Source organism: Pholcus phalangioides, unplaced genomic scaffold (assembly GCF_987345545.1).
Source record: "Pholcus phalangioides strain wild (caught in Gottingen) unplaced genomic scaffold, Ppha-v1.0 ptg000003l_1, whole genome shotgun sequence".
Classification (NCBI taxonomy): Eukaryota; Metazoa; Arthropoda; class Arachnida; order Araneae; family Pholcidae; genus Pholcus; species Pholcus phalangioides.
The window spans coordinates 41,415,418-41,443,151 of NW_028301596.1; the positions used below are offsets into that span (position 1 = coordinate 41,415,418).

A 27,734-nucleotide genomic window follows, 5' to 3' on the forward strand; every position below is an offset into this window, starting at 1 on the left:
GTTTTGTCATAACTGTGTACTAGTGCGACCCTATGCTATGGGTTGATCTATACAGGTATATTTAGATAGATCTGCGTCCCGTCTGCTTTTTGAACATTTTCACAAGATAACACATTATTCTAGAATATAAATGTACTATTCTGGTCATTAATTAAGCAGTATTTCGTGAAATTTTATAAAATAAATGTTTATTTTTCGACAATATTACTGATATTAATTGTGATACAATTGATGATATGAGGCTGAAAATTATGATAATTATTAAAAAACGGCAATATTTTGCTGAAATTCGTCACTAGTTTCTTCTTATTGAATGCTCATCTTACAAAAATCACCACTTCAGCTCGGTGAGAGAGTAATAATATAGCGAGTATCGTCCAAGCACTTGACTGCAGTCTAACACAAGCGGATGTATATTATAGTTTTATTTATTACCTGTTTATCACCATCTTTTCCCTCGGGGGGTAAGACAATGAAACGGTTTATGCAAATACAAATACAAAAACAACGCCACAACAGGCAAGATGCCCAACGAGGTGGCTAATAAAAAGCTGCCCATGACAAATATGGATTCCATGTATTTCCAAAATACAGCAACCCGATTCAAAATGCAATTAAAAACAATATATACATGATAAAATATTATACAATGACCATAAAGAATGCTTATGGTTGTCTTATTCTAAATATGGATAGCTTCTCGATTTACTCCAACGTGTTTATCGTATTTCTTTTTAAACGTGTCAATGTGTCAATTGTGTTAGTCTTGGAATCTTTGCGGTTGGAGTCTCTTTTAAATGCTGAATGCTTTGCAGAATACTTGGCTCTTTTGTCGAATAGTATACCCGTAATTCACTAGTTGAATGTACCTACGTATCTCGTGAATTTGCTAATGAAGTGGGAGGGGGTAGCTTTAATATGCGCTCGAAGTCATGTGACCCGACTTTATGAACTCTACTAGTGGTTATGCCAGATATGGCCCAGGCTCTGTTCCATAAGGGATATAAGCACATCACCCTTAGGGGTTGGGTCACACTGGAGAGAACCAGGTGCACCGGGCCGGAGGGCTCGAAAGCCAAGCCCCCCGGCCCGGTGCCCCCAGTCCTCGATCTCTACTAGCTGGTTACTTTACAATGTAAGTTAGTATACAGTGAAACAAACACCAAGGGCTAAGAGGAATTCCGTGAATGACAGTGGTGTGATACCATGTGTCTTCAACCTTTCAGAATCGACGACCAAATTGAAACTTTTCACGAAGCCGGAGGGCCATCAACATTAGACATCTAAGATACATTTGGGCTCAACGTAATGTATAGTAGCGTCTTGACAGAGGGTCTACGTGGTCCCGAATTGATCGGGGGTCTCAAACAATGGAGGCTTTTATTAATTACAAAGTTTATTAATTTTTATTAATTTATTCAAAAGTCTGTTTCATCAATTTAGTAAAAAAAAGTAAATTAATTAATTGATTAATGCTTTTATATATTCAGAAATTGCTTTAAATTGTTCTTAAATTAATTGTTTCGGTATAATTCTGGAATTATTTTTTTTATTCTAAAAAATACTTTCTTTATTCTTATTATTTTTAATATTTATTCACTGATTGTGAAATAGTTTTTTCATAATCTACGGATACGCATCGATTCAAAATCAATTGTAATCACATCATTTTTTTTCAAAAATTCTAAAATCATTCTGTTTATTAAGGGGTTTTTTTTTCAAAATTTCTGAGATTCTGTAATTATACATGTCTGTGTTTTGATACTTACTTGTCTCTCCTGAAATAAAAGAAATATAGAGGTAGGGCACAAAAAAGTGTTTTGGAGCCCTTATACTTTTTGTAATATTAATTTACCTAATGCACTACGTTACTGAAGAATCTGAAAACGTCTGGCATTCGGCATTATTGAGTCATTTTCTTAAATTTAATCATCTTTCAATGATCTTAGCTATTTTCCAAAAATGGTCCCCATGCCACCACAAAAACCTCCGAGGGCCACATGTAGCCTCACGGGTCACATGTTCACATCAGGCATAGACGATAACAATATATTTTCTGACAGTACGAACTGCTGTACTATTGGGAAAATTCGGTTAGAAATATACTCATAGTAAGTAAAACTAAATAATGAAAACCACCTGTGTAACATGCAAATGCTTGCCCCGTGCAGCAAATAAGATCAGCCATAGATTGTGAAGAAGTTTGTTAAATAAATTTCTCGAAAGTCAGAAATGGAGAGAAGGAACAAGATGTCGGGATTATTAAGGAGAGAATCGGTGGCATCAAGTAAGAGAAGACGGGGTATACAATTCCCATGGCTCCTCATTACGCGTACCGCTATAGTAAGAGGATTATAGATTCTCCCCATATCATCTGCTTCGGTGCCCTCAAACACTAGTTGGGGCTGATTCATTTTTCCCACTAAGACCTTTACAAGAAATATCCGGGAGATATAGTGCACAGTCGAATACACTGAACTGCCGGAAAAACTAGTACACCCACCTAATATTGTGTACTCAGAGCACTCAGACCTGCAGCAACACGACATGACAAGGACTCCAATAATGTGTGAAGGTATTCTAAAGGTAATTGACACCATGATATTCTTAAAGCAGTCCACAGTTCCATACCGGTGGGAGGAAATTTTGTATAGCAACGTTGCAAGGCATCCGATATGTCTGGGGATTTAGGTGGCCTACTGAGGAGGCTGAAGTGAGAAGAGTGTTCCTGGAGCCACTCGGTAGCAACTTTTGATATGTGTGGTATGTCATTGTCCTGTTCGAATTTTTCGAACCGTCGGAATGCACACAGGACATGAATCGGAAATGACATTTTGTATTGTTCGCCATTCAGAGGCGTCTGTAGCATTACCGGGGCTCCCATATCATGCCAACTATACACGTCCCGTACCATGCCTCTATCAGCTTGAACAGTCCCCTAATGACATAGGGAGGGATCCCAGGGTTTTAGGGGGTTTTCTCCATACTCGCACTCTTCCATCAACCCAGTACAACTTAAAACACGACTTGTCAGACCAGGCAACGTTCTTCCAGTCATCAAAACTTCGATGGTGGTGCTGACGTGCACTGTACTGGTGTAGAAAAGCCAGACATGTTAATATTCACAACAGACTTCTAACGCATAGGGGACGTGTTGGAAAGTGTGCATGGCAGCCCGTGAAGATCCACGACCCCGAACCAGCCCGGGCCGCACCGCTCTGCATTTATTACAAAACTGTATATGTGTGTATATATCTTCACCGATTTTTTCTTCTTTTTGCTACAGCCTTTTCCAACTGCGATGCTGATTTAATGTCTTGCTGGGACATCACATGCACATCGAATGCATGTTATATCCTTGTTCAGGGCGAAGCGGATAGTTTCGTAAAAGTCCGGAGGAACGTAAATGTATTTTATTTCTGGTGGCAGCCTTGATGTTTCCAAAGTCTGAATCGTTCCTCATAAAGCTGTAGCCTGATGCAAAATATTTGCGATCAACTACCGCAATAATATTATTTGGATCTATGACGATTTTCATCCATGTTAAAGCCGATTTGAAACTATCATATTGCCCAGTGCAACTGTCACTGAACGATTCTTGGTTTTTTTATGCTACTGCTGATGCCAGATCAAGATTCTTTATAGTACAAGAAGCTATTTCCTGGGCCCCCCCCCCCCCTGAAGCGGTCGTCTCATCCCACACGCACGTCCAAGCCTTATACAACGCCAACTTGTACCTCATCCATTCTCTTCCCCCCCCCCCCTCCCGCTTGTGATATGACTTACACCACTTTCGCACAAAACGTTTTTGCTATTTCATTTTCTACTAAAATATGGGGATAACCAGTTGAACCACTTGAGCAAAAAACATTGCAGGGAAACTGAAATGTGAAAATCTAATTCAGAGCTAAGTTGTTTCGCATTTGATTATCCTAACCTATTGTTTTGACACCCAACTAAAACACTGAATTTAATACGATTTAAAAAGGTACGACATGTTCCATGAGCGCATTGCGTATATAACGAGGTTCCAAAAAAAAAACAAACTGAACAAAAATCCCATTGGAGAATCGCATTTATACTCAATTCCACAAGAAGATGTATCAATTACATATCTCGGGGGGAAAATGCCTGGCGAGATATTTTTAGGACAAAGAAATATCTCACTATCAAACGCAATAAGCTCAATGCAGTCAATTTATTTACATCTTGACAATATAATATTTCAATCCTGTGATTTCCCATATGTGTAATAAATAAATCCACTCTCAATATCTCATATTTATATGAAATAAATTGATATAACGACTGATAAGAGCATCTAAGCCCCGTTCATTCATGGGATAAGTAACTTGAGATAACATAGAATTGAATCATCGAAACGATTGAAGCAATCTGATAATGGATCGCTGGAACATACCTACACAAAAACAGTATGAGAATATATATATATATTCTATTCTTATAAAGTATATTCGTACTCACAAACAGATTGAATTACTTTTCACACTACGCGGTAGGACACACACACGATATCTATTTCATATATGCAAATATTTTGTGTTTCATATCAGTCGAAAATATGAACGCGGAGCTGTTTTTACTTTACGTGCTTTATCCTAAATTTGTTGCGGGTGTTATATATCCACTATATTTTGAATTCTAGGAATTGGTTTCGATAGACGCATTTTTACATACTTTGTAAATTTAATAATATCAAGGATACCTGAGCTTGAAAAATAACATGGGAAAAATCGTTCTCTGCCTACTTAAAGTGAATTATGTAATTATTTAGCCATACATCCAGGATATTTCGATGTTCGTTTTAGAATAATGTTTCAATTCTAATACGATATTATAAGGTTTTTGACGTTTATGGGATCTGAAAAGCTTTAAAAATTTATTCCGTTAATGAACGAATATTATCTGTGAAAAATACTTCATTGTATTAGAATTCGTATTCTTTGTGAGGAAGAAAGAAAATTATTTTCGATTCGGGATAAATGTGCGTAAATAGATTCTATTGCTATCAAATTTAATTCAGAATATTTTTGATAGATTTTCGTTAGAATATTCATCGAAAAAACATATATTTAAAAAAAATTGCAATATTGTGGAAGTTGAATATTTTAAAATAATGTGATGGTGAATTTCATCATGTATGTTTATACGGTTTTTCTACCAAGTTTCGATTGCATTGATCGAATTAAATTACAATCAGTTATTAAATTAAAATCAGTGGCTCCCTCATAAATTTTTCACTCACAAAACTGGCCACCAGTATTTCTATAATTAATTTTTTAGAGCGTTAGAGAGTACGGACTAAAAAAATAGTTGCTAATGAAATTGAATAGCTTAAAATATTTTTGAACAATGATTTCATTAGTAACATTAGGTACAAACAACGAAGTGTAGTGTATGGATAAAAATTATTATTTATCTTTTGCAACACTGATATGCGAGTCAGAACCTGCTTTACATGTAAAGCATGCAACACATTGTTTAAGTGGAACATATTTTAATTTCTTCATGCAACAAACGAAGTTTCTGAAATTGCAATTTTGAAAGTGTTGTCAAATGCTAAAGAGAAAGTCATTCTAACTTCAAATAAGCTGCACAGCTATGAACAAGCCGGGTTATAGACTTGTTTAGTAATAAAAAAAAACAGAAGAGCACACGAAAACAAGTCTTGACAAGTTTTTAGTGAAGACTCTCAAATTCGAGACTCCAGTTATTTTGCTACAACTCACCAGGCTATCAAGTTAGGCTCTCACGTTTGCTGGAGCAAAATTAAATTCTACTTTATCTATCTGATGATGATTGTGTGCCTTCAAATGACTGGTTTGAGTTTCTGTTAATTCGAAAGAAAACACATCCAAGAATGATGTCACTCTCCGCTGTCCATACGAAGGTTATACGAAGGTTTTTAACAGCTGGCTGATGCGAAGATGAATTTAGGAAAGAGAGAAAATTCAATCGTCCTTTCGTGGAATCGAACCTACGTCCTCTCACTTTCTGGGTGAGCGCCCTAGACTCAAAGGCAATGAATATACCTCAATCTTTCCTTAGAGCTCCTGTGAGCTGAACGGAACCGTTCATGGACGGTCGGACCTAAGGAATGTTTGAGAATCGTTGCATTTTTAGTCTAGGTGTCTAGGCTGCTCATCTGGCAAGGGCACGGACGTAGATTAAATTCCTCGCAAAAGAGTGCAGTTCAATTTTACTCTTTTCCCTAAATTCATATTCGCATCAGCCAGCTGTTGAAAAGCATATAAGTTCACATATTGCTATGTAAAAATTGAAAAATTCGAGGAAAAAATATGCATTTACGTTTCTTCCTTTACAACTTCATCCGCTACACTTGATGAGTTTCAAAATTATCCACGGTTACCGGGTTACTGCTCTGTTGAAATGAAACTAATAATTATTAAAAAATAAATTTCCCATATACCAAAACTGAATTATCAAAAACAAATTATTCCAAGAGCCGATCCGAAGGCTAATTTGCAAATGTTTTAATTATATTATAAATTTCGGTAAAAATACAGATATTTAAACATTTCAATAAATTTTTAAATATAAATTTTGTTTTCAATTTTTGAGCTTAGTTATACTTCTGTTGTTTTTGTCGTAAAATGCATTATAAACGCGAAGTGAAAATTTGTTTTCCTATGTCCTTTCAAAAACCCTCCTTTCTATTTCATTCAACACTCGTCATGAGTTTCGAAACAAATTATCGACGAAAAACGGTATATTTCAAAGTAATCTCATAATAAACCAATTAAATTATGAAAATTTCGAAAAAAATGTTCATCAACTCCAAGCAATAAACAAACACTATTTTGTCCAATAACACACCAGTATAATTACCTTGTAAATCTCAGTAATATATATATTGTAAAAGTGTTATATTTTCAATGAGATACTGAAAACAAATATATATATATATTTTTTTTCCTTTTTTAAATAAATTTTTAAAATGACAATTTGTTTTCAATTTTTTAATTCAGTTTCTTTTTTGTCGTAAATTTCATTATAAACGCGAAGTGAAAATGTTTTGTTCCATGCCTTTCTAAAACACTCCGGGGTTTTTTTGTTCAGGAATCATGACACGTAAAAGAAATTACACATGCAAACATGGCTTGAGTAAAACAAGACGAAAAAAAGAAGTCGAGGAAAAAAATATATTAAATTGTGTCTGAAAGAAAATCACCAAAGCAGTCTTTACACAACGAAGTCTTCTTTTAGCTTTTTGTCAAAGAACCAATTACATAAACTGTCAAAAACTGGTGACTTCCCGTTCCGCCGCCTCCAACTTTTCTATTTGATCAATGGCGGCGTGGATAGGTTGGTTAAGGTATATATGTATATTTACACACACACACATACAAACACAAGCAGCATTTAACCCTCTCCCCGTCCCTCCCGGCGCCTAAATGCTCTCGCTATTTTTGTATTGGGAATTCTACAAATTTATGCATGAACGGAAATATGAAGTGTGTTGGTGAAGGAGATTCCGCAATTCCGGAATTTTTTTCGCCCTAAGAACGGCGAAATAATATTTATCTAGAATCAAACTCTTGTGAGTGAATAATGGATGTTTCTTCGGGAAATATACGAGAGAAAAAAATTATTAAAATAAAAATAATCAATACATATATTCTCATTTATAATACATGGAAAATAATAACTCCATCAATTTCTTTTTTCCCCCCGCAACGGAACTCTCTTCAGTTACTTTTAATGCATCTATTAATATTGTTATTACTGTTCTTTGATGTGCTGGATATTACTCTATAATCAATTATCTCTTTCAATTATCATTTTGATAAGTTTGCGTAAGTGTTTCTTTTCCGGAATTGATGGGAAATGTTTGCGATAGCCTTAGGCAATGTACTGTATAAATAGTATGGGATGATTATTTTTTCCAATGTTTTCTTATGGAATCTCTTTCAAAGTTAAGATATACGATACATTCTTGAAAAAAAAATAATAATTAGATTTAATTTAATAAATTTTAATCATGCATGCAATAATGGATTTTAACGTCTCTTTGAATTAGTTGTGTGGATCAATTTATCTTAAAATTGAGTGAATTTTATAAAAATCGATTTCTATAATATGGAATTTTTTTTTTGTTTCTTGGCTTCGAAACTGAAATGAAGAGAAACAAAACTGATGATTTCAAATAATATAATTTTCTTCCGAGTATGAACGGGACACTTACTCACGGCCCATCAATATCTGGGGAAGCCGAAAATACCCACCATACTTATTTTCTGATACTTTTGATTATTCTTGTGTATGTTGTTTGTAAAATTGAACAATGCAGCGAGTTTTGACATTAATAAATGACTATTTTAGAAAATTTGAAGTTCTTTTGTACACAATCATCACGTAAAAATACAGTCAAGTCCCCGGTTAACGGACACCATTCTGATGCGGTCACTCCTCTTTTACAGCCAAATAATATTTTTTTCGTTTTGTATAATAAAACCATGTATTCCAAACACCTGATAACCTTTTTTTACGGACGGATTTTTTTGTCTCTTCGGTGTCCGCAAAAGAGAGGTTTTACTGTACTTCAAAATAATTTTTTTTAATGTTAAAGGGATTCCAAATTTCGTCTGTGATGAATCTTTCCAGAATAATTGGCTCACAATAATATTACATAAATAGGCAATGTTCCCAAATAGGAAAAAACACTTGACTTTTTTTCTCTAAGGTATGAGATTCCAAACTTGAGAAACATAAAAATTCATTCATTTCATTTGTTACACAAAATTATATATTTTCAAGTAAGAATAAAGTGTAATTTTATTTTGTAATTTTTTAATAATATTTCTATGAACATGGGAAGGTCCAGAAAACATACAGAGAAACTGCTTTTTAGCGAATTTCTTGGTTTATATAAGATGAGACGGGAAAAAATGAATGATAATGAAAACCAATACTAATCTAAAAATTCGGTCTAGAAAAAGTTTATCCATTATCGAACAATTTTTCGCGTGTTTAAATAGAAATATTTCATAGTATAACTCTCACTGAAACTCTGAGATATCACATCTATTTGTCATAAAGCTTGTACGGAAAATTCACCGCCAAAAATTCACTGCTAGGGAAATCAACACGTGGGAGTATTCACCACCACCACCAAACCAGAACATGGCTCCCACTCTGTCCCAAACGGGAGTATTCACCGACCAACAAGATAGCTCGCTTTCACTGACTCACTCAACCAAGTCACTCAGTCAATCTCTAGGTAGCTCGTTCTATCACTCACTCACTGGGTCGCTCCCTCTGCTACTCACTTCGTCTCTTCTTTCATCACTCTCTCTAGGTTGCTCATATCACTCACTCACTTACTCCATGGGTCATTCACTTGCTCACGAGATCACTCACTTACTCCATGGGTCATTCACTTGCTCACGAGATCACTCACTTACTGACTAGGTCACTCGATTTTCATTCATCAACTTGCTCACTGAATCTATCATCAACTCACTAGGTTGCTCACTGTGTTATACGCACAGTCAACTGATCGCTCACTCCTCACGCATTTACTCACTAACTAGGGGTCGCTCACTCTGTTGCTCCTTGATTAGGTCACTCATTCTATTTTTAACCCACCAGGCCACTCACTCTGTCGTTCGCTTACTCACTAGGTCACTCATTCTATCACTCGTTCACTCACTTAATCACCAACGACACGTCTGAAAGCACTAGTTCTACGGAACAGGGCCGCCTCACTGAACGTGGGACTCTGCGGAAATGATAGCGGTGCCGGAGGAGTCTTATTAATCTCAGTGTCCCTTAGTGACGATTTCATATACACTGCGGGATAGGAGAATCGAAACTTCAAAAAAAAAGGTGAAAGTCATAAAAATTCAGAAAAAGAAAATCATGAAAATTCAGAAAAAGAAAATCATGAAAATTCAGAAAAAGAAAATCATGAAAATTCAGAAAAAGAAAATCATGAAAATTCAGAAAAAGAAAATCATGAAAATTCAGAATAAAATGAAAAATTTATTTCACACTGAAATGAAAAATAATTTGACACGAAATTAAAGCAATAATTTCAGAATGAAATTAAAGCAATAATTTCAGAATGAAATTAAAGCAATAATTTCAGAATGAAATGAAAGCAATAATTTCAGAATGAAATGGAAGCAATAATTTCAGAATAAATGAAGGAAATAATTTCAGAATAAATAAAAGAAATAATTTCAGAATAAATGAAAGAAATAATTTCAGAATAAATGAAAGAAATAATTTCAGAATAAATAAAAGAAATAATTTCTGAATATATAAAAGAAATAATTTCTTAATATATAAAATAAATAATTTCTTAATATATAAAAGAAATAATCTCAGAATAATTTCAGAATAAATGAAAAAAATAATTTCAGAATAAATGAAAAAAATAATTTCAGAATAAATGAAAAAAATAATTTCAGAATAAATGAAAGAAATAATTTCAGAATAAATGAAAGAAATAATTTCAGAATAAATGAAAGAAATAATTTCAGAATAAATGAAAGAAATAATTTAAAAATAAATGAAAGTAATAATTAAATTATTAAAAATTTGAACAAATGATGAAAATTCTAAAAAAAAATAAATTAAAAACCAATTCTAGAATTGGTGGAAATTCAGAATTTATGGAAGAAATTATCATCACCGTAAGTGCTGGGCCCCCCTCTCTAAGACGCGGGCCTGGTGCGACCGCATCTATCGCAAACCCCTAAGGGCAACTCTGCAACGGAAAATATCATACATATTCAGCTAGTTAACCTGCAGGCAAATTACATGCAAAGTCGCAATTTCATATGAAAATTGCTGTAGAGATGAAGTGATCTTCTCACGATCTACTTTACAAATTTAATTTCCAACAATTCCAAGTAATATATTCCCCCCCTAAAGACCTAAAGTTTCTTTTATTTAGTTTTATCATAAAAATTACTGAAAAATACCATCCTTAACTTCAAAGAGCATTCTAACTAAATTCATGGAAATGAAAAATTCCACGTAATTTTTTTTTTACAAGTAAAAACCCATAGGGATAATATCTAAGCTAATCAAGACGAAAAAAGTTGCAAAAATACAATATCGTAATAAAATAGTAACAAGGGAAATGAGATAGAAGAGGACTTGTCCGTTCCTCTCTCTCCCTCATTTTTCGATATATTTTCTCCAGGAGCGTCAGAATATAGTTCCCAGGCCATTAATATCCGCGGAGACAACTCGTTGGTGCCAAATGATCGATGCCATTTTGTTGAAAACCAAATTATCCTGTCCTCCAAAACCGTTGCTAGAAAATAAATCATCCAGTTCAAGGTGGTCGAGGGATGAAGCAAAAATGGGGAGCGGGGGAGGGAGGGGGCGGCGAAGAACAACCATCTCACATCCTCCTCCTCCTCTTCATCTTCCCGAAACCTCCCGAAAACCTCCCGCGGAATGAATTTCTGGAGGACTTCTCTTGATACGTTTCATGGTGATCTATCATAGTGTTTGGTGTGTGTGGTGCTTTCTCTCACGTGCACACCACCACCACCACCGCCGGGGCTAACGTTCCCGTTTCTCTCGGCACATTCTCTCCGGCAATTCCAGGATTCGGCAACGTTCTAGAGGGAAAAAGACACAAATATATATATATGTGTGTATACATAGAAAAAATGGTAAAAAATGAAGTTTCTGTCTGGAATGAAAATGATTTTTGATGTGCGTTTGTCGCATTTTGTTTATTTATTTACTTATTATTTACTTATTTTTTGGTGATCGTTATTTATTTTTTTGCTGGCGAATTAAGTGATCTGAAAACGTGCAGTGAGCCACTTTAGTGACTTGTAATGGTGTCGTGAGTAACTTGATGATGTGGAAATATGCCGAGAGTTACTCGAGTGATCTGAGAATGCTCCACGGGGTGACTTAAGTAATCTGGAACTCAGCCGCGGGTCACCTAAGTTATCTGTAAATAATCCGCGGGTCACTTCAGTAATAGGTAAATATGCTGCGGGTCATTTAAATGATCTGGAACTATACCGCGGGTAACTTAAGTGATCTGAAAAACGGAGTTTCTCTAGAATAAAAATGATTTTTGATGTTATTTTTGTTTATTTACTTATTTTTTAGTAGTCATTACTGTTTGGTAGCCAATTAAGTGATCTGAAAATGTGCAGCGAGCCACTTGAGGGACCTGTACCAGTGTCGTAAGTCACTCGATGATCTGGAAATGTGCCATGAGTCACTCGAGTGATCTGAATATGTTACACGGTGTGACTTAAGTAATCTGGAACTCAGCTGCTAGTCGCTTCAGTAATCGGTAAATAAGCTGCGGGGAATTTGAATGATCTGGAACAGTACCGCGAATTACTAAAGTGATCTGAAAAACGGAGTTTCTTTGTAATAAAAATGATTTTTGATGCGTTGCTCGTATTTTTTGTTTATTTACAAATACAAATACAACGCCACAACAGGCAAATTGCCCAACGAGGTGGCTGACTTAAGAACATCATGGATCCCCGACCCCCTACCGACTACTGCTACACCACACATGCACAACCCCCCCCCCCGCGGAACCTCCCAACGAATCGGTACATGCGGTAATGTGCGTGTACGTGTAGTGCAACCTGACGTAAAGTTTGTTTCTGTGTAATGCTTGTTATGTGTAGTGCTGTCATCTGCCCCCAGTTTTACTAACTATGAGTGAAGTGTCATGGTTGAATGATTTACCGTTGTAGGACTGTTGCTCTCTGTGGCGAGACTTTTTAACGGGGAGATAGGCTCGCATTTGCGCCTTGAAGTTGGGAACCACAGAAAACCAACTTCAGCCGACCACCACCGTGGGGTTCGAACCCGGATCCTCGCATCACGAGTCCGGCACTATAACCACTCGACCACCACAGCGGCAATTCATTACTCATTACTTCATTCATTACTTCATTATTCATTTACTTGTTTTTTCTATGATCATTGCTTCTTATTTGATGGCCAATTAATTGACGTACAGCAAGCCACTTGAGTGACCTGTTTCTTGTGCCGCGATGATGTGTAAATATGGTGTGGGTCACGTCTTTGTAAATAGTACGTGATAAAAAAATAATTTATTTTATACCTCGATATACAGAGACACGGGAACGAAACTAATGAGAAAGCCTGGCTCTGCATGTAAAAAAATTATTTAGATTGAAAAATTTAGTCTGTTGAGATTAAAAACATTCACTTTACGCATTGTTCAAATTTTTACTGTATTTTTTGTTAATTTTTTTTCTCGAAATATTAATTTTTACTACGTTTTATAACGGAAGGTTCTCTTCGATGTTTTTTTTTCACGTTTGCTTTTAAAATTTAAAAACAAAAATGTATAATGAAGTAAAATATGTAGTTAATCTAAAATTAGTGAAAACTTTTCTAAAAGTTTTAAATTTGTAATTTATTGGCAGATATTTTTAGGGGTTTGTTATTTTTACTGGGTTTGTGTGTTTCCTAAGATTGATCTAATTTATTTGTCTTGGCTCCTGACCGATGTTTGGAAAAATTCATTGCGATTTATTGAAATTCCTAATATGAATTTAATTTTTTGAAAGTTAGGAAAGAACAACATAATGAGCCTGTTATTTTGTGCCATGTTTTTCTGAACTTCTCTGCGTTTTTGGAATTCAAATACCTCAGTGGAATAACTTGGAAATATAGAATTTTTTTTTTTTTTGGAATCAGGATTGACAGGGATTTTGTGCTCAGGGTGTGGGTATAAAAAGTTACTCTCAGAGGAGTGTGATTATAATTACATTTTCCGTGTACACTCTGAGTAGTTTCTCTGAAAAACCACTAATCCGAATGCAGAAAATGTTTTAGAATATATTAATGAGTTTAATAGTTTAATTTTCTACTATCAGTCAATAAAGTGGCGCTTTTTTATTACATTTTAAATTTTCCCATGCCCATATAACGTATATAACAAGTTTCAATAGAGTATGCCTTCCAGAATCGGCGTTATATATGTCGGAGTAGTGTCAGTATATAATAGTGTCAGAAGTGCTACATTGGTCTGAGCAGTGTCAATATATATAGCTCAGACCTATATGGCGCCCGTTCTGGCCGACGCATGGCAGTGGAACTCTGTATATATACGCAATATGGACCATGGGAAAATGTAAAGTGCAATAAAAAAACACCACTTTGCACCTGGTGGTCGAAAATTGAACTATTTTTATTTCAGAAATATCTATCCCATGGTCTCATTAAGATATCATAAAATTGCGGCTGTACTCGAATAAGCAGTTTTTGAGAAAACTACTCAGATTACGGGAACTTTAATTATAACCACCCTGTATGTATTAACTCTAATACAGGGAGTTCTATATATATATAAACATTATTTGAATGATTTTTCTACTCGGAAGTATGCCTCTAGCATCAACAGTTCCCCAGTAAAATGCGGCTAAGGGAATTACGGAATCCCCATGTGTATACGTAAAAAAAAATGAGTAAAACTGAAGTTCCTAGAATGAAAATGAGTTTTGATGTGTTTGTCGTATTTAATTTATTTTATTTATTTGTTTAGGAAATCATTATTAGTTTTTTTTTGGAATTTTTTTTCTCGTAAATCATGTTGCTATTCTTCTACCTGTAATTTACATGAACGCGGATCGCAATTTGTGCATTTTCCAACAGAATTCGTTAACATATGGAAATTGTATTTCATTATTTACTAATTTTTTTTTCTCGTGGAAATAGGACCGAAGTCTTTTATTAAATTTATTATGTCTGTGTGCATTGTGAAGCACATAAAAAAAATGAATTTTTTTCACTTCGATATGCAGAGAGAGAGAGAGAGACACGAGGAGCAAAACTAATGAGAAAGTCGCGTTCCGAATATAAACGAATTGTGTTGAGATTAAAAATTTCCGAACATTCGCTTTCGTACAATTCTCATTTTTCCGTAGTTTTTTGTTGTCGTTAAAAATTCGTGATTTACTTCGAAACTTTACTTTCATGGAGGAAATTTTATTTCATCAAAGCAAAAAAAAAAAACCGTGAAAGATTGAATTAAATCGTGTATTTTTGCGGAATTGTATTTTTATATCGGGAATATTTTATCCTTATTCTCGAGATATTCATTTTTATCATGTCTCACAATGGAATGTTTGTTTCGCGTATTCAATTTTTTTTTTGCTTTTAAAATTTTAGCAAATATATAAAATAAAATAATTATAAATATTACGTAGGTAGAGTAAGGTTGTGAAAAGTTTTCTACAAGTTTAATTTTCTATTTTATTAGGAGATAATTTCAATGGGTATAGTTAGTTCATTCGTTATATCTGGTCTGATGAATGTTTTGGAAATTCATTGCGGTTTATTTAATTTCGTAATGAATTTAATTTCTCAATTTATTCGACGGGGTGATGAAGGGGTTATTTAAGTATTGCGTCAGCATCGATGGAGGGAGGGATTTGCTGACTTTTGATGATAAGGGGGGGAGGGGTTAGACGATGCTAAAGTCATCAACAACCCTTTATGAAAATATGAAATATTTTTAATGGCATCTTACTCGGTGCGTCAAAAACGAGAAAGACATTTCGACAGTTTTGTGGGCACCCAAACTGACATTCTCCCTATTGATAAGTGCCCCTACAGAGCCGGTTTGGTGATATGTAAATGTGCCGCTTTGTTCATTTTCACAATATTAGGTTTGGAGGGCAGGCCACATCAGATAACTCCCAGGGTCACATTTGGTCCGCGGGTCAAGGGTTTGCCACATATTGCTTAGGGCCGTTCAAGTATTACGTAAGCAAATTTTTAGATGTTTTTGACCCCCTCCCCCCCCCTTGTCAGCAGAAGTCAGCAAAACGCTGACCCCTTCCCCCCCTCCCCTGTCAGCAAAATTTCGTCATCAGCTCTGCCCCTCTGAATCCTAACTCATATTTTCATAAAGGGTGGTTGCTGACGTAAGCATTATCCAAACCCCCCCCCCCTTGTCATCAAAAGTCAGAAAATCGGAAACCCCCCCCCCCCCATCGATGATGGCGTAATACTTGACTGACCCCTTAGAGGGTGGATTGAATTTCTTCAAAAGAAATTTTGAGTTCTTTAAATAGCATTGAAATTAACAGAAATAAATTATAACAACATATAAAGGTATTTTCTTCCGAAATTTTAATTTAAGAGAAAAATATGTTTTATATTACAAAATTTCGATTTTTTTTTTTTTTTGATCGTCGGAGGAGGGGGCACGAGCCTCCCTCCCCCCCCCCCCAGCGTAGTCTCTAATCCCACCAATATAGGTTAGGAGGCAGGAAGAGAGCTGATGACGAAATTTTGCTGAAGGGGGGGGATGAGGGGATCGAAAATGGCTAAAAATTCGCTGATGTAGTACTTGAACATCCCCTAACAGATAAAATGTGTATTTTTGTTAATATACAATTTAATTTGCTTCACAGGCGTGTAGTATTGCGAGGTTTATGAATGAGTTTCGTTTCCCATAATTATGTTGAAAATTTAATGATGTTGTAAAACGGGTGTTAATAAACATTTTTCAATACAATTTTTTTCTTAAAACACGGAATCGCTTGTAGTGATTTTCTTAAAACATTGTCGCTAAGATCATCCCTAAGTATTTTAGCTAATAATGTAAAAATATCAATCGCAATAACTACGTCTTGGATTTTTTAACCTGTCATATTTTTCGTATTTCGGGCATTTTCGAGCTATCGGTCATATTTTATCACCAAAAATTCCCATTACACTTTTTTTTTTCAGTCATGTAGTATTCATTCAGCACTTATAATGAATGCTTGTCTTTTATTTTGGGGAAAAAAAGCGTATGCGTTCTCAATGGCGCTTTCTTTATTCTCGGAGGATCCCTCTTTTGCTACGTTTCTGAAGGGAAACTCTGACAGACTCGGCAAGTACTTGCAAAAGATCTTGCTCTTTGGAAATATTTGCGTTCGATGTATTTTCATCACGCATAAACATAGGAGTTTTTGTTAGGAGAGGCAAACTGGGTTTTCGCCAAAGCTCTTCGTCACTGTAAAGCTACAGACCTCATTAACAATGTTTTTTGCATTATACTTGTAGTTTGAGGGAAAAGTAATTTTTTCTTCAATTTGTTTTCCTTTCCTATAATTGCCACTTCCTCAAATTTCCTAGTTGTCCAGCTAAGCGTTCAGAGGAGGAGAATCCTTTTCTAAGGAGGAAGAATATTTTCGGCATAGTATGGTGTTGTGGTCATCGTGAGGGATTGACACACATGAGGACAGACTTTCGAATTCCACCGGTGGCGCAGTGGTGCTTGGCTGAAGGTGGTTTTCTGTCGTTTTCCCAGCTTCAGGGGCAAATGTATGTCCAGCTTCTTGTTGAAAAGTCTCGAAACAGATCCTACAACCTGGCCGCAACGGAAAATAAAAATTTACCCTTCACCCGAGAGGAGGTACCCATTTTGTGGCACCCCCTTCCTCGTATGTCCGAACGAACAAAAAACTAATTTGGCGCCTTTCCTGGTCCACACTCGGGGCCACCAGATCCCTGTCTTACCTAACCTATGACTGTGTCTGCAACTCTACGATTATACGAGCATTACACAAATTCACAATTCGAAATACAGATGGCGGCTCTAACTTCACATACAACACTAGATACGCACACAGACGGTCAAGTCTACCACGTATAAGTTAGATATAACAATTTTCACGCTTCTGGCACAATTCACATCTGAAAGCGAATAGAATTGTAGTAAATTGTCCGATGATGGTAGACCAATGTTGAGCTCTGTGTGAAAGAAGGATCGATGGCACCACTGTATATTATATTTTGTTAAATATGTCTTATAAGTTCACAAGCACAAAATCGTTTTAATATACAGCAAAATTGCCATTCAGTTTCAGAAACAATCGACGAGATTGCAGAAATTAGAGTCATGTGTGTGTGACAGAGAGACAGAAAGAGACAAGCTTTCAAATATTGCTCCCCCTGGTACTTCTTGGATGAAACTAAACAATAGCAGTTTTTTAAACATTTAAAACTGCAACTTATAAAGTTCAGTGCGATTCTAGAAAGTACTGAAGAACGATTATTGTACATAAGGTAGTCGTGGTTTTCTTGTGAATCTGCTCAGTGAATTATGCGAATTATAATGTGAAAGATCGAAACTTTGTGAATGGAAAAGTACGTATTGGTTATCTCAATAGTCTTTTGTATGAAGTACCAAGACGCTTTTGAACAATGAAAGGGAACATCCAAACAATGATACAGATTGATATAGAAATACCGAATAATAATATTGCAGTATTCAATCATATCCATTTTCATTCTTTTTCACTCCACTTCTTTCTCCTTCATGACAATCCGACCCGAAATAACGCAAATACCACTAACAGCATCATCAGCCGAAAAATCCGGAGTCACTATCTTATAGTTACGACATGACGTTATCTTGTATGTCAGACACGCTTTTGTTACGAAGTTCCTGGAAATGTCAGTACCATGGGCCTCCTATTTGGCGTAAAAGCGAAACACAACAATTATCTACAGAAATGGGAGGGCAAAGTATTATTTTCTAAGTACCCATCGGAGCAGCAAAGTTGATGCACATATTCACCGAGAAATGAGATCGAAAAAGAACGAACTGTCTCCTGACCACGAAAGCGAAAGATTCCGGAATGATCGATGCTCTGTTTCTCGAACTCTCTCTCTCTTTCTCTACACTATGTATGTGTGAGAGAATTTTTCCCGTGAAAACTTTTCGAGGGACTTTCCATCCTTTTGCTTTAATTTTAATCTCATTATTCGATAGCGAAACCATTAGGATATACGTAAAAGAGGAGCATGAAAACGCAAGAATACTATCGAGTTATTAAAAGATCGATTCTCGCATCGGAATACCATTAATCACCGCATTATCTGCCCGGTTTTGACATCTTGACTCGGATTCGAGCCTAAAGGGGGGCAAAAGTAATAAAAACGGAAAGAGTATTACGTATGAATATAATAAGGGGAACATGAAGAAAAACAAAAAAAAATGTAGGGGGGCTAAACTCGTGAGTATGCGTGTGGTGTATTGAAATGTTTTAGCAAATCAAGATTTATTAGTGTTTGCTTAAGACAACGGAAACTGTCTCTCTCTTTTTTTTATTGCAAAATGTTTGTGTTCTCATGTGGAAATGGCGGACTGATAAATGGGCTTTGTATTCCATAACTTTGTTTGTTTCGGAGGGAATCGCAACATTCTCTGTGATGAGAAAGAATGTATTTGTTTGTTTGTTCGTTACGGCAACTTGTTACCTACTTAAAGCTTTCCGAGTTGGAACAAGTAAATGTCATCAATTCAGACGAAGATTAATGAGTCTCAAAAACATCAAGTGATCCTCTGATGCGTATTAAAGTGGATTATAAGTATGTGGAATCAATCTCCACTGTACTTATAAGAAGCTTTGTGTCTTATGAAGTATTTAGGACATCGGATTGGATTTTTAATTATAGGATTTGAAAGTGGAAAGTTCGTAAGCTTAAAGTTTGTGATGTTTTCTGTCGTATTATTAGTGTTTATTTTGGGTGACTGGAAGAGGGAATGGTAGTGCAAGGCGTCTGCTGCAAAGGAGTTTTGAGCTACTTGCATTCCAGAAATTGCCTTTTAATTTGGAATGATCAAAACTTCATTTTAAAATATTTTTAATATATTTTTTATCTAAAATAAAATTAAACGAAGCTTAGAAACCGAAAAACGAAGTTTCTTCAGCTGAGTATGATGATAATGCATCCACATACACCCCTATCCCAGCCCTAAGGTCATGTAGGTAAATCCGTAAATCAACGTTCCAGTCCTGCCCAGTAAGATACTTGGCAGGGCGAAACGGAAATAAAATACCAAGTCTAGTGCCAATGAGGTCTGATTGGGGGAGGGAGGGGGGTTTGGTGGCAACCCTCTTAAAGTCCGTCGTGCTGTTTTCGCTAAAGTTACAAAACTGTAGCCTTCGACCGCAGGTCTTAGTGCTGCAAAACGGGAGCACCAAGCTGAAGCCCCACCCTACACACGAAAGGGCAAAATACCCAACAGTAGAGTAAAACTAACCTATCTCACGACGGTCTGGGTATGGTGATGAAAACCGTGTCCGGAAAATTCACCGACCAATAATTCATCTCGGGGAAAATTCACCGACAACAGTTCTACATTTGCGAATGGATGAGCGAGTAAGTGGTTGAATGAACGATCGACTGAACAAGTGAACGAACAAATGATTCACTGAGTAAAAAAAGAAATTAGTCACCGAGGATGCGAATGAGCTAGTGAGTGAGCAAATGAGTTGATTAGTCGCTCACTATGACACTCGTTCACTAGGTCGACCATTCAATCTACTATCTCAAGGTCTCTGCCACTCACTCAATCACTAGTTTGCTCACTCACCAACACCAACGATTATCCCACTCACTCACAAACTACTGTATTATTTACTGATTCACTCACTCAGTCATTCCTCGCTCACTCACTGCCTCACTGACTCGTGTCGAACTGTTGTCGGTGAATTCTCCTAGCGGTGAATTTTTCGTAAACCGATAAAAAAACAAGGACTGACGTGAGAGTAGTTTCATATGAAATATCCATTCATTTAAGACTTTCATCCATTTTCATAAACTCTTTCCTGCACTTATGCTATAAATATTTTTACTTGATTTTTTGTTTAATTTTTATCTTTTAAAATATAGATGTGTTTTCACTCCAAAAAACCGCAGTTCATTACCTTAGGCATATCAACTAAGGTGTTTGGTGATAACATTGCTAATTTAGTGTTTTTTGGTTTATTCTGAACGAAGTTCGAGATTTGAAGTTCTTATGTTGTGTAGCTATTTTTTTTGGGCACATGACTCCTTTTTTTTGGTTTTCTTTTGCTTGAGTCATGAATACATAGTTCTGCACCAATTCACCATACTGTGCCGGAAGTATCACGAAATCACGGTGTTATATTCTTACGATACGTTTGTATTTGTTCGCAGGTTTCATTATTCCACAACAGTAGTTTTCAATCATGACGTGCAGTTTTTGACAATTTTGTTTTATAGCCGGGTATGCTATATTCACTGCGCATGTGCGAGTATTGAACTCTTTGTCAGAGATTTCATGTGACCAGGTCTCTAGAGGCCATCCTTTTCCCCAATTTCTGTTCACTAAGAAGGAAGAAAATGCTTTTACCTGTCCGAAATGCGCCTCTCTCTTATAATTCCCTTAAAATGTTTTCAAGTTTTTATTCATTACTTTACTTTAGTTGAAACTCTCTCATATCCGAATTTTATGCAGCTTCATTGTTTCTATCTTAAAAAATAATCACAATAGCTTGTAATTTCTGTCGTTCCTAGGCAGCACAATTTTAGGTAATGCAACTGACATTTGGTATAAACGAAATAACCTGACTCCTCCTTTGCATGGTATGTTTTGACGTTTTTCAGAAAGTATAAGCCCTCGTATCATCTCTTTTCTCAAATAATTTGAATGGCGCAACAACGATAGGATTCAATGAAGTTTTAATAACTTATCTCGAAAGTAAATTTGCGTTAAAATGTATATTTATTAATAATTTTTTTTTTATATAATTTTTATCTTCCAAAAACAATATTCTTCAAAATTATGCCAACGCCATACTCGAAGGAAACGCCTACAAACATGGCCAAACGTCTTTCCGGAATAAAAGCCCTCCCCCCCACACCCTTTCTTTTTTTGTCCGTGATTTATTTCATCTTTGTTATTTTCCCGATTTCCATGCAAATAAACTGCTGACAGTTTTCTATGAGGGAAAACGTTTTGCCGGAAACCTGATGCTTTTGTGAGATAACAGGAAAAAGCGGAAAGAAGTAGAAAATTCCACGAGAGAGAGAGAGAGAGAAAACAAAATCAAAATATAAAAATGAAAGCGAAAAACCAAGATAACACCGGAATCGTTCCGCTACTCATCCTAGATTACGAGAGCGATAAGTTGTCAAATTTTTAGAGCCTTTTATATGGAACGAACTAAAAATGGAATGTCAAGAAGATGTATGTATATATATATATATATATATACGTATATTCGATAACTCTCTTTCTCTTTTTGTGTGTATATGTGTACCCATCTTTCTCCTGTAAACTCCTGGAAAAAAGGAGAGGATGAGAGTTTCCATGGTGGCAGAATGTCATCGATGGAATGTACAAAAGAATGCCTGTGAATCCATTTCCTTTTTTTCTGAGGCTGAAAACTCTGAAAACATTTTTCATAAATGAGAAGAAGCAGGGGAAAAAAAAAAGATATATACATAGTATATATGTGTTTGTTATGCGATCCTATTGAAATTCTAGGAAGTGGAGTTAGTGAATATTGAAATGATAGGAAGCTAAAGAGTTTTTTTTTTTTCTTATTTTCCTTTTATGTTGTTGTCTTGTGGAAACGAATATATTATGACATTTCATATTGAGAAATAGAAATAACTGCGGTTTTATGTGGTATCGTAAAGTTTTATGCTGCATTATTTAATTTTTATTTTCCTGCATTTTCTAATGGGATTTAAGTTTCCTGCTTAGTTTATGTCATTAACGGATTTGATTATATTTGGAAAATATGATACCGATATGCTCCTGTTTTTTTTGCTGAAAGCTCTCGAGACGTCAGATTTTTAATGAAAAATGTTCTCATTTCCTATTTAATGTCTGAGATTTTATATGTATTTTCAAGTTTTCTATACATGTTTATAATTGGAATATAATCTATTTACATACATAATATTCTCTGATCATATATTCGCGTAGCCATGAGTTTTTATAGTATATATTTCAATGCATGATTTCTTTCTACGTATTGACATTACTGTAATGAGATTTAGAATGATATTATTTTAAACAGAAAACTGTCTGTTGAAAGTCTCATAGTTTCATATTTCGTTTTTATAATGTTTGACTAAATGATGGATTAGTTATTAAGTGTATAACTATTTATATGTTTTTATAAGTCAATGTTATCACTTGTGTTTTGAATTAAAAAAAAAGTAAATAGCACAAATAAAATTGTTGCAAAACACTGAAAGAATGTGGAAAAATAAAATTTAGAAATTTCCTATAGTACCGGGAGAAACATACTTAACATTTCACTAGAAATCCTTCAAAATATCATTGGAATTCTAATAAATTACTAAGATTTTATGCTGATTTTAAATTTTTCTATACAGGTTAATAATTGGTATAAAGTCTATTTGCATACATGATATTCACTCACGTACACATATCCCTATATAATCACGCATATTTTTACGATTTACTTTAATATGTTGATTCTACTATGGTATTACTGTAAGGAGATTTAGAATAATCGGATTTATTTAAATAGAAAAAAAAAGTCTGTTATATAAAATAAAAGTCTCATAGAGTCTATTCTTCAACATTTGGTTTTCATAATGTTCCACTAAATGACAAATGAGTGATTTAAAGTATTCAATCCGCTCACATATGTTTGTGAAAGTCGGTCTTATACATACTTTGTGTAAAATATGAAATAGAAGAAATATATAAAAAATAAAAATGTTAGAAAGCCGCGTGTGCGTGTGTGTGTGTGTGTGGGGCTGTGCGTGTGTGTTTGTGAATTAGTAAAATTTGTAGAGATAGATGTTCTATATGTGTATATATATTCACTTGCTAAAACAAGGTATACTGAAAACTGGCCGTTTATGTGAAGATACTAATTTTTGGAAAGGAAAATATTCACCTTTGCTTTTACGGATACCATTCAGCATATAAATACGCTCCGAGGAAGAAATTTCCTATCTGATTTTGCATCGTAGTGGTAGCACACTCGTCTAAAATTCAAGAGGGAGTGAATATGAGACCCCGTAGTGGCAGAGGTGGATTTTTCGTTCCAAAATATCAGTATCTTCCCTTTAAAAAGTCTCGCCGCAGAGAGCAACAAAACCTACAAATAGTACAAATGTAATTCAGTCATAACACATCATTCACTTCACTTCTGAAAGATGGTTCAACCTTCTCTTCTGAAACAGATGGCAGCACTGAAAAATCAAACGCAACACTACATACGCACTACATACACTACTACAACTCACTAAGTAGTAAATCGCCCAGATGGTGTATAGACCTGAGTTGTGCTCGGTTTGAAAGCTAGAAAGAAAGAAATCTTCGCTGTGGAGGCCGAGAAGTCATAGCGACGGACTCGCATCGCGGAATCCTGGGTTCGAACCCCACCTGCGCCAAAGTGGTGGTCTGCTGAAGTTGGTTGTCTGTGGTTCCCGACTTCAAGGCGCGAATTAGAGCCGATCTTCTAGTAAACAGTCTCGCCATAAAGAGCAACAGAGCTACAAACGGTACAGATATTCAATCATTACACTTCACTCATTTCGCTTTTGATATATAGATGGCAGCACTGAAAAAAACATTGAAAATCACAGGCAACACTAGATACGCACTCTGACTTACACTTCGGACACAACTCACCAGGAGAAAATTGCCCATGCCGATAGACCTGATTTGTGCTCGGTATGAAATAAATAAATAAAGTATCTTCACATAAACAGTTTTCAGTATACTTTTATTAACTTTTGTAAATTCTTCCACTGTACCACAAGAGACGTATTCGATATTTCAATAGAAATTCATTAAGATATCGGTTATTTATATTCTTGGTTTTTGCGAATCTTCGCGTGTTTCCGGAATCTGGGAAATGTTTGTACCCGGAAAGTGGCAAAAATAAATAATTTTAGTCATTAAAGTCTCGGTGAATTTTCATTAAATTGTCATGGGACAAATTCAACTCGGTATAATGAAGAGATTGACAAGTTTTGATAATTGATTATTTTTTGATCAGATGCCGTATATAAATCTTTGTGATAATTTTGAGGGGGTTTAGAAAAAATAGAAAACTGCTGTCTTTTTTATATACTGTTTTTTTTTTAATAATTTACATGAAATTTGAAATAAATAGTTCAATTTATGCATTTTTCTTTGTTTTTACAGGTTGGTTATAAATAAATTGACACTGCTCAGACGCATGTAGTGCCCATTCTAATTATTCTGATGGAGGCGTTTTAATGAAACTTGGTACATAGGATATATTGCTATTAAACTGAGTCAGCCTAATTATACTGACACTACTCCGACCAATGTAGAACCCATTGTCGTGGATGTATTCCATTGAAACTTTGAATATACGTTACTTGGACCATGGGGAAAAAGGTAACTGCGATAAAAGTTGCCAATTTTTTACCTGTTTCAACTATTTTTATTGAACTTTTCTTTTTCCTTATGACCCATATACCAAGTTTCATTCAAAATAGTTCTATCAGAATGAGCATGACCTACGTCTGAGTAGTGTCAGTTCATTTATAACTATAATATATATATATATATAAAACTATGATATAATATTGTATATATTATAATTATATAATATATACAATAGTTATAATATAGTATATATATATATAAAACTATGATATAATATTGTATATATTATAATTATATAATATATACAATAGTTATAATATAGTATATATATATATAAAACTATGATATAATATTGTATATATTATAACTATGATATAATATTGTATATATTATATCAATAATATTAGATGTGTACAAGTATATAAAATGCATTTTTGTATTGATATACCTACCTTACTTCATCCTTTTCATCTTCTACTATGGAACAATTTATTATTTCTTAGAATAACTAACGTATCCAATGTACACTTTATGCTAAAGATGCTTCACCTGTATACTATGCAACAAATTTTGCTCAAAAATTGTATAAATCATTCCATGACAAAAAAAAAAATTGCCTCTTCTACCGCAATCTCGACGAACTAATCATTCATGATTACTTTTCGGTTCCATGCAATTAAAACGTAAGGCTGAGTGGAAACTCTGATCGGAAACACTTGCGAAACTCTAATTCATTCGCAATTTTGTGTTTAAAAGTTTCCTGAGGGCCATGACCCTCTCTCTCCCTCTTTCTCTTTTACGCCCTCCTCTTCAATGAAGGGCAATGAGCGAAATACTCCCCCACCCCCACCTCCCATCCAAACTAAACAACAAGGAGGAGGAGAGAAAATGCGTTGTCATTCACACACTGCGACTCGGTGATTTATGTCCTCTTAAAATATATCTGAAAAGTGATTTATTTCTAAGGAACAGACAAGAGGAAAAAGAAAAAGGGATAAGAAAGAACATATCGATGGAAAAATCTGAATGTTTAAAAGGGGGGACACTTCCAAAATCTCGACGGGGATGTATGAAGTACTCGGAGTAATTCATCATATTTTTATTGACGAGTTATAGCTTTTTCATTTGCTCTCATTTGATTCAGGCTTTTATTTGAAAAATTTCTCGAATTAATTTCGTTAATAGCAATAAGGAAAAGAAGATAATTTGCCGTTCAATATATTACTTATAATACTGTATTATGTTAAAATATAGTATTCTGGAATACTGTATTTTAACGCACCATTTATTGAGTTGTAATTGAATGCAATAATATATAATTTATTTTCATTGAAATGGTTGCTAAAAATTGATGGCTATAATGTAGTAAAACCTCGATATACCGATACTCCGCGGATCAAGGAAATAATATCGTTGTAGAGGGGTTATTCCGAGAGGTATCAGTATCATCAGGTACGGCCAAATTGACACTGTTGTCGGTGTCTCTTGTGGATTAGACACCGTGATATGCATTTATGAGCAGTTATTGACGAAAATGTTAGAAATATGGTTGGCTGTTTCTCTCGCCCTGTAAAGTGGTTTTGTGCACAATGAAATGATGTACTACACAAAAAGTAGCTTCACGGCAACTTCATTTACACATTCGGACGGTAGATAGTGCAAAATACCGATGTTAATGAACATCATTGAAAGAAAAAAACGATGAGAAGTTCAAAAATTTATTGATGAGATGATTTTGAGTGAAATATAAACTGCATCGTTGACGCGGTTTAAAAATATCGTTATAGAGGGCGTTATCGCGGTAAAGGATATTGTTGTATCGAGGGGAATTTAATTAGGCTATAAACAATTCCAAACAAGATTTGAAAAAAAAGTATCGTTGTTCTAGATGTATTTATCGCCATATCGAGTATAACAATATTATGAATTAGCACCACAAAAATTAACGAATAAACACGGAGCATCTTTCTAATACATGTTTCATAAACGCAAATGCCACAGTGAATAGATTAAAAATGCAGTATATACGTATATTAAACTTTGAATTTTATTTTAGATTTATCTCACCATTATTAATCAATTTTTGATTTTTTTTAATGGATGTGTGTGTGTGTGTAATCGATGTGTGTGTGTGTGTGTATCGTATGATGCATCTACCGTATAATAGCATAGATCTAATACATTAGTTTATGTTATTATGCGTAATAATTACTATATATCAGTGATATGATCAAGGCGTATACGCATGATCAACCTTTGGAAGGAGCCCAAAAGGCTTTAAGGGATGGGAGCACAAAATTTCCTTCCCGAGAAATTTTGAGTCACCACCCTTCAAAAAGCATTTAAATTAACAGAAATCAGTTAACATATAACATATAAAGGGTATTTTATTTCGATAGACTATTTTTATCACCAAAATTTTAATTTCCCCCCTAACTTTTGGTCGTCTTGGGGAAGCCAGCCCCACCCCCTACTTACGCCTCTGCATATCATTATGGAACATTAAATTATAGAATCTGCGATGTGTTTAAAATTTTATTCCAAGAAATAG

The 27,734-nt window shown here is 35.0% G+C and overlaps 1 long non-coding RNA gene across 4 annotated transcripts in view; it reads left to right on the forward strand.

Annotated features, from left to right (window-relative positions):
- LOC149088618 (uncharacterized) overlaps positions 1–27,734 on the forward strand; it is a 299,264-nt gene that overhangs the window by 83,743 nt on the left and 187,787 nt on the right. The gene's annotated exons all lie outside the window — the stretch shown is intronic.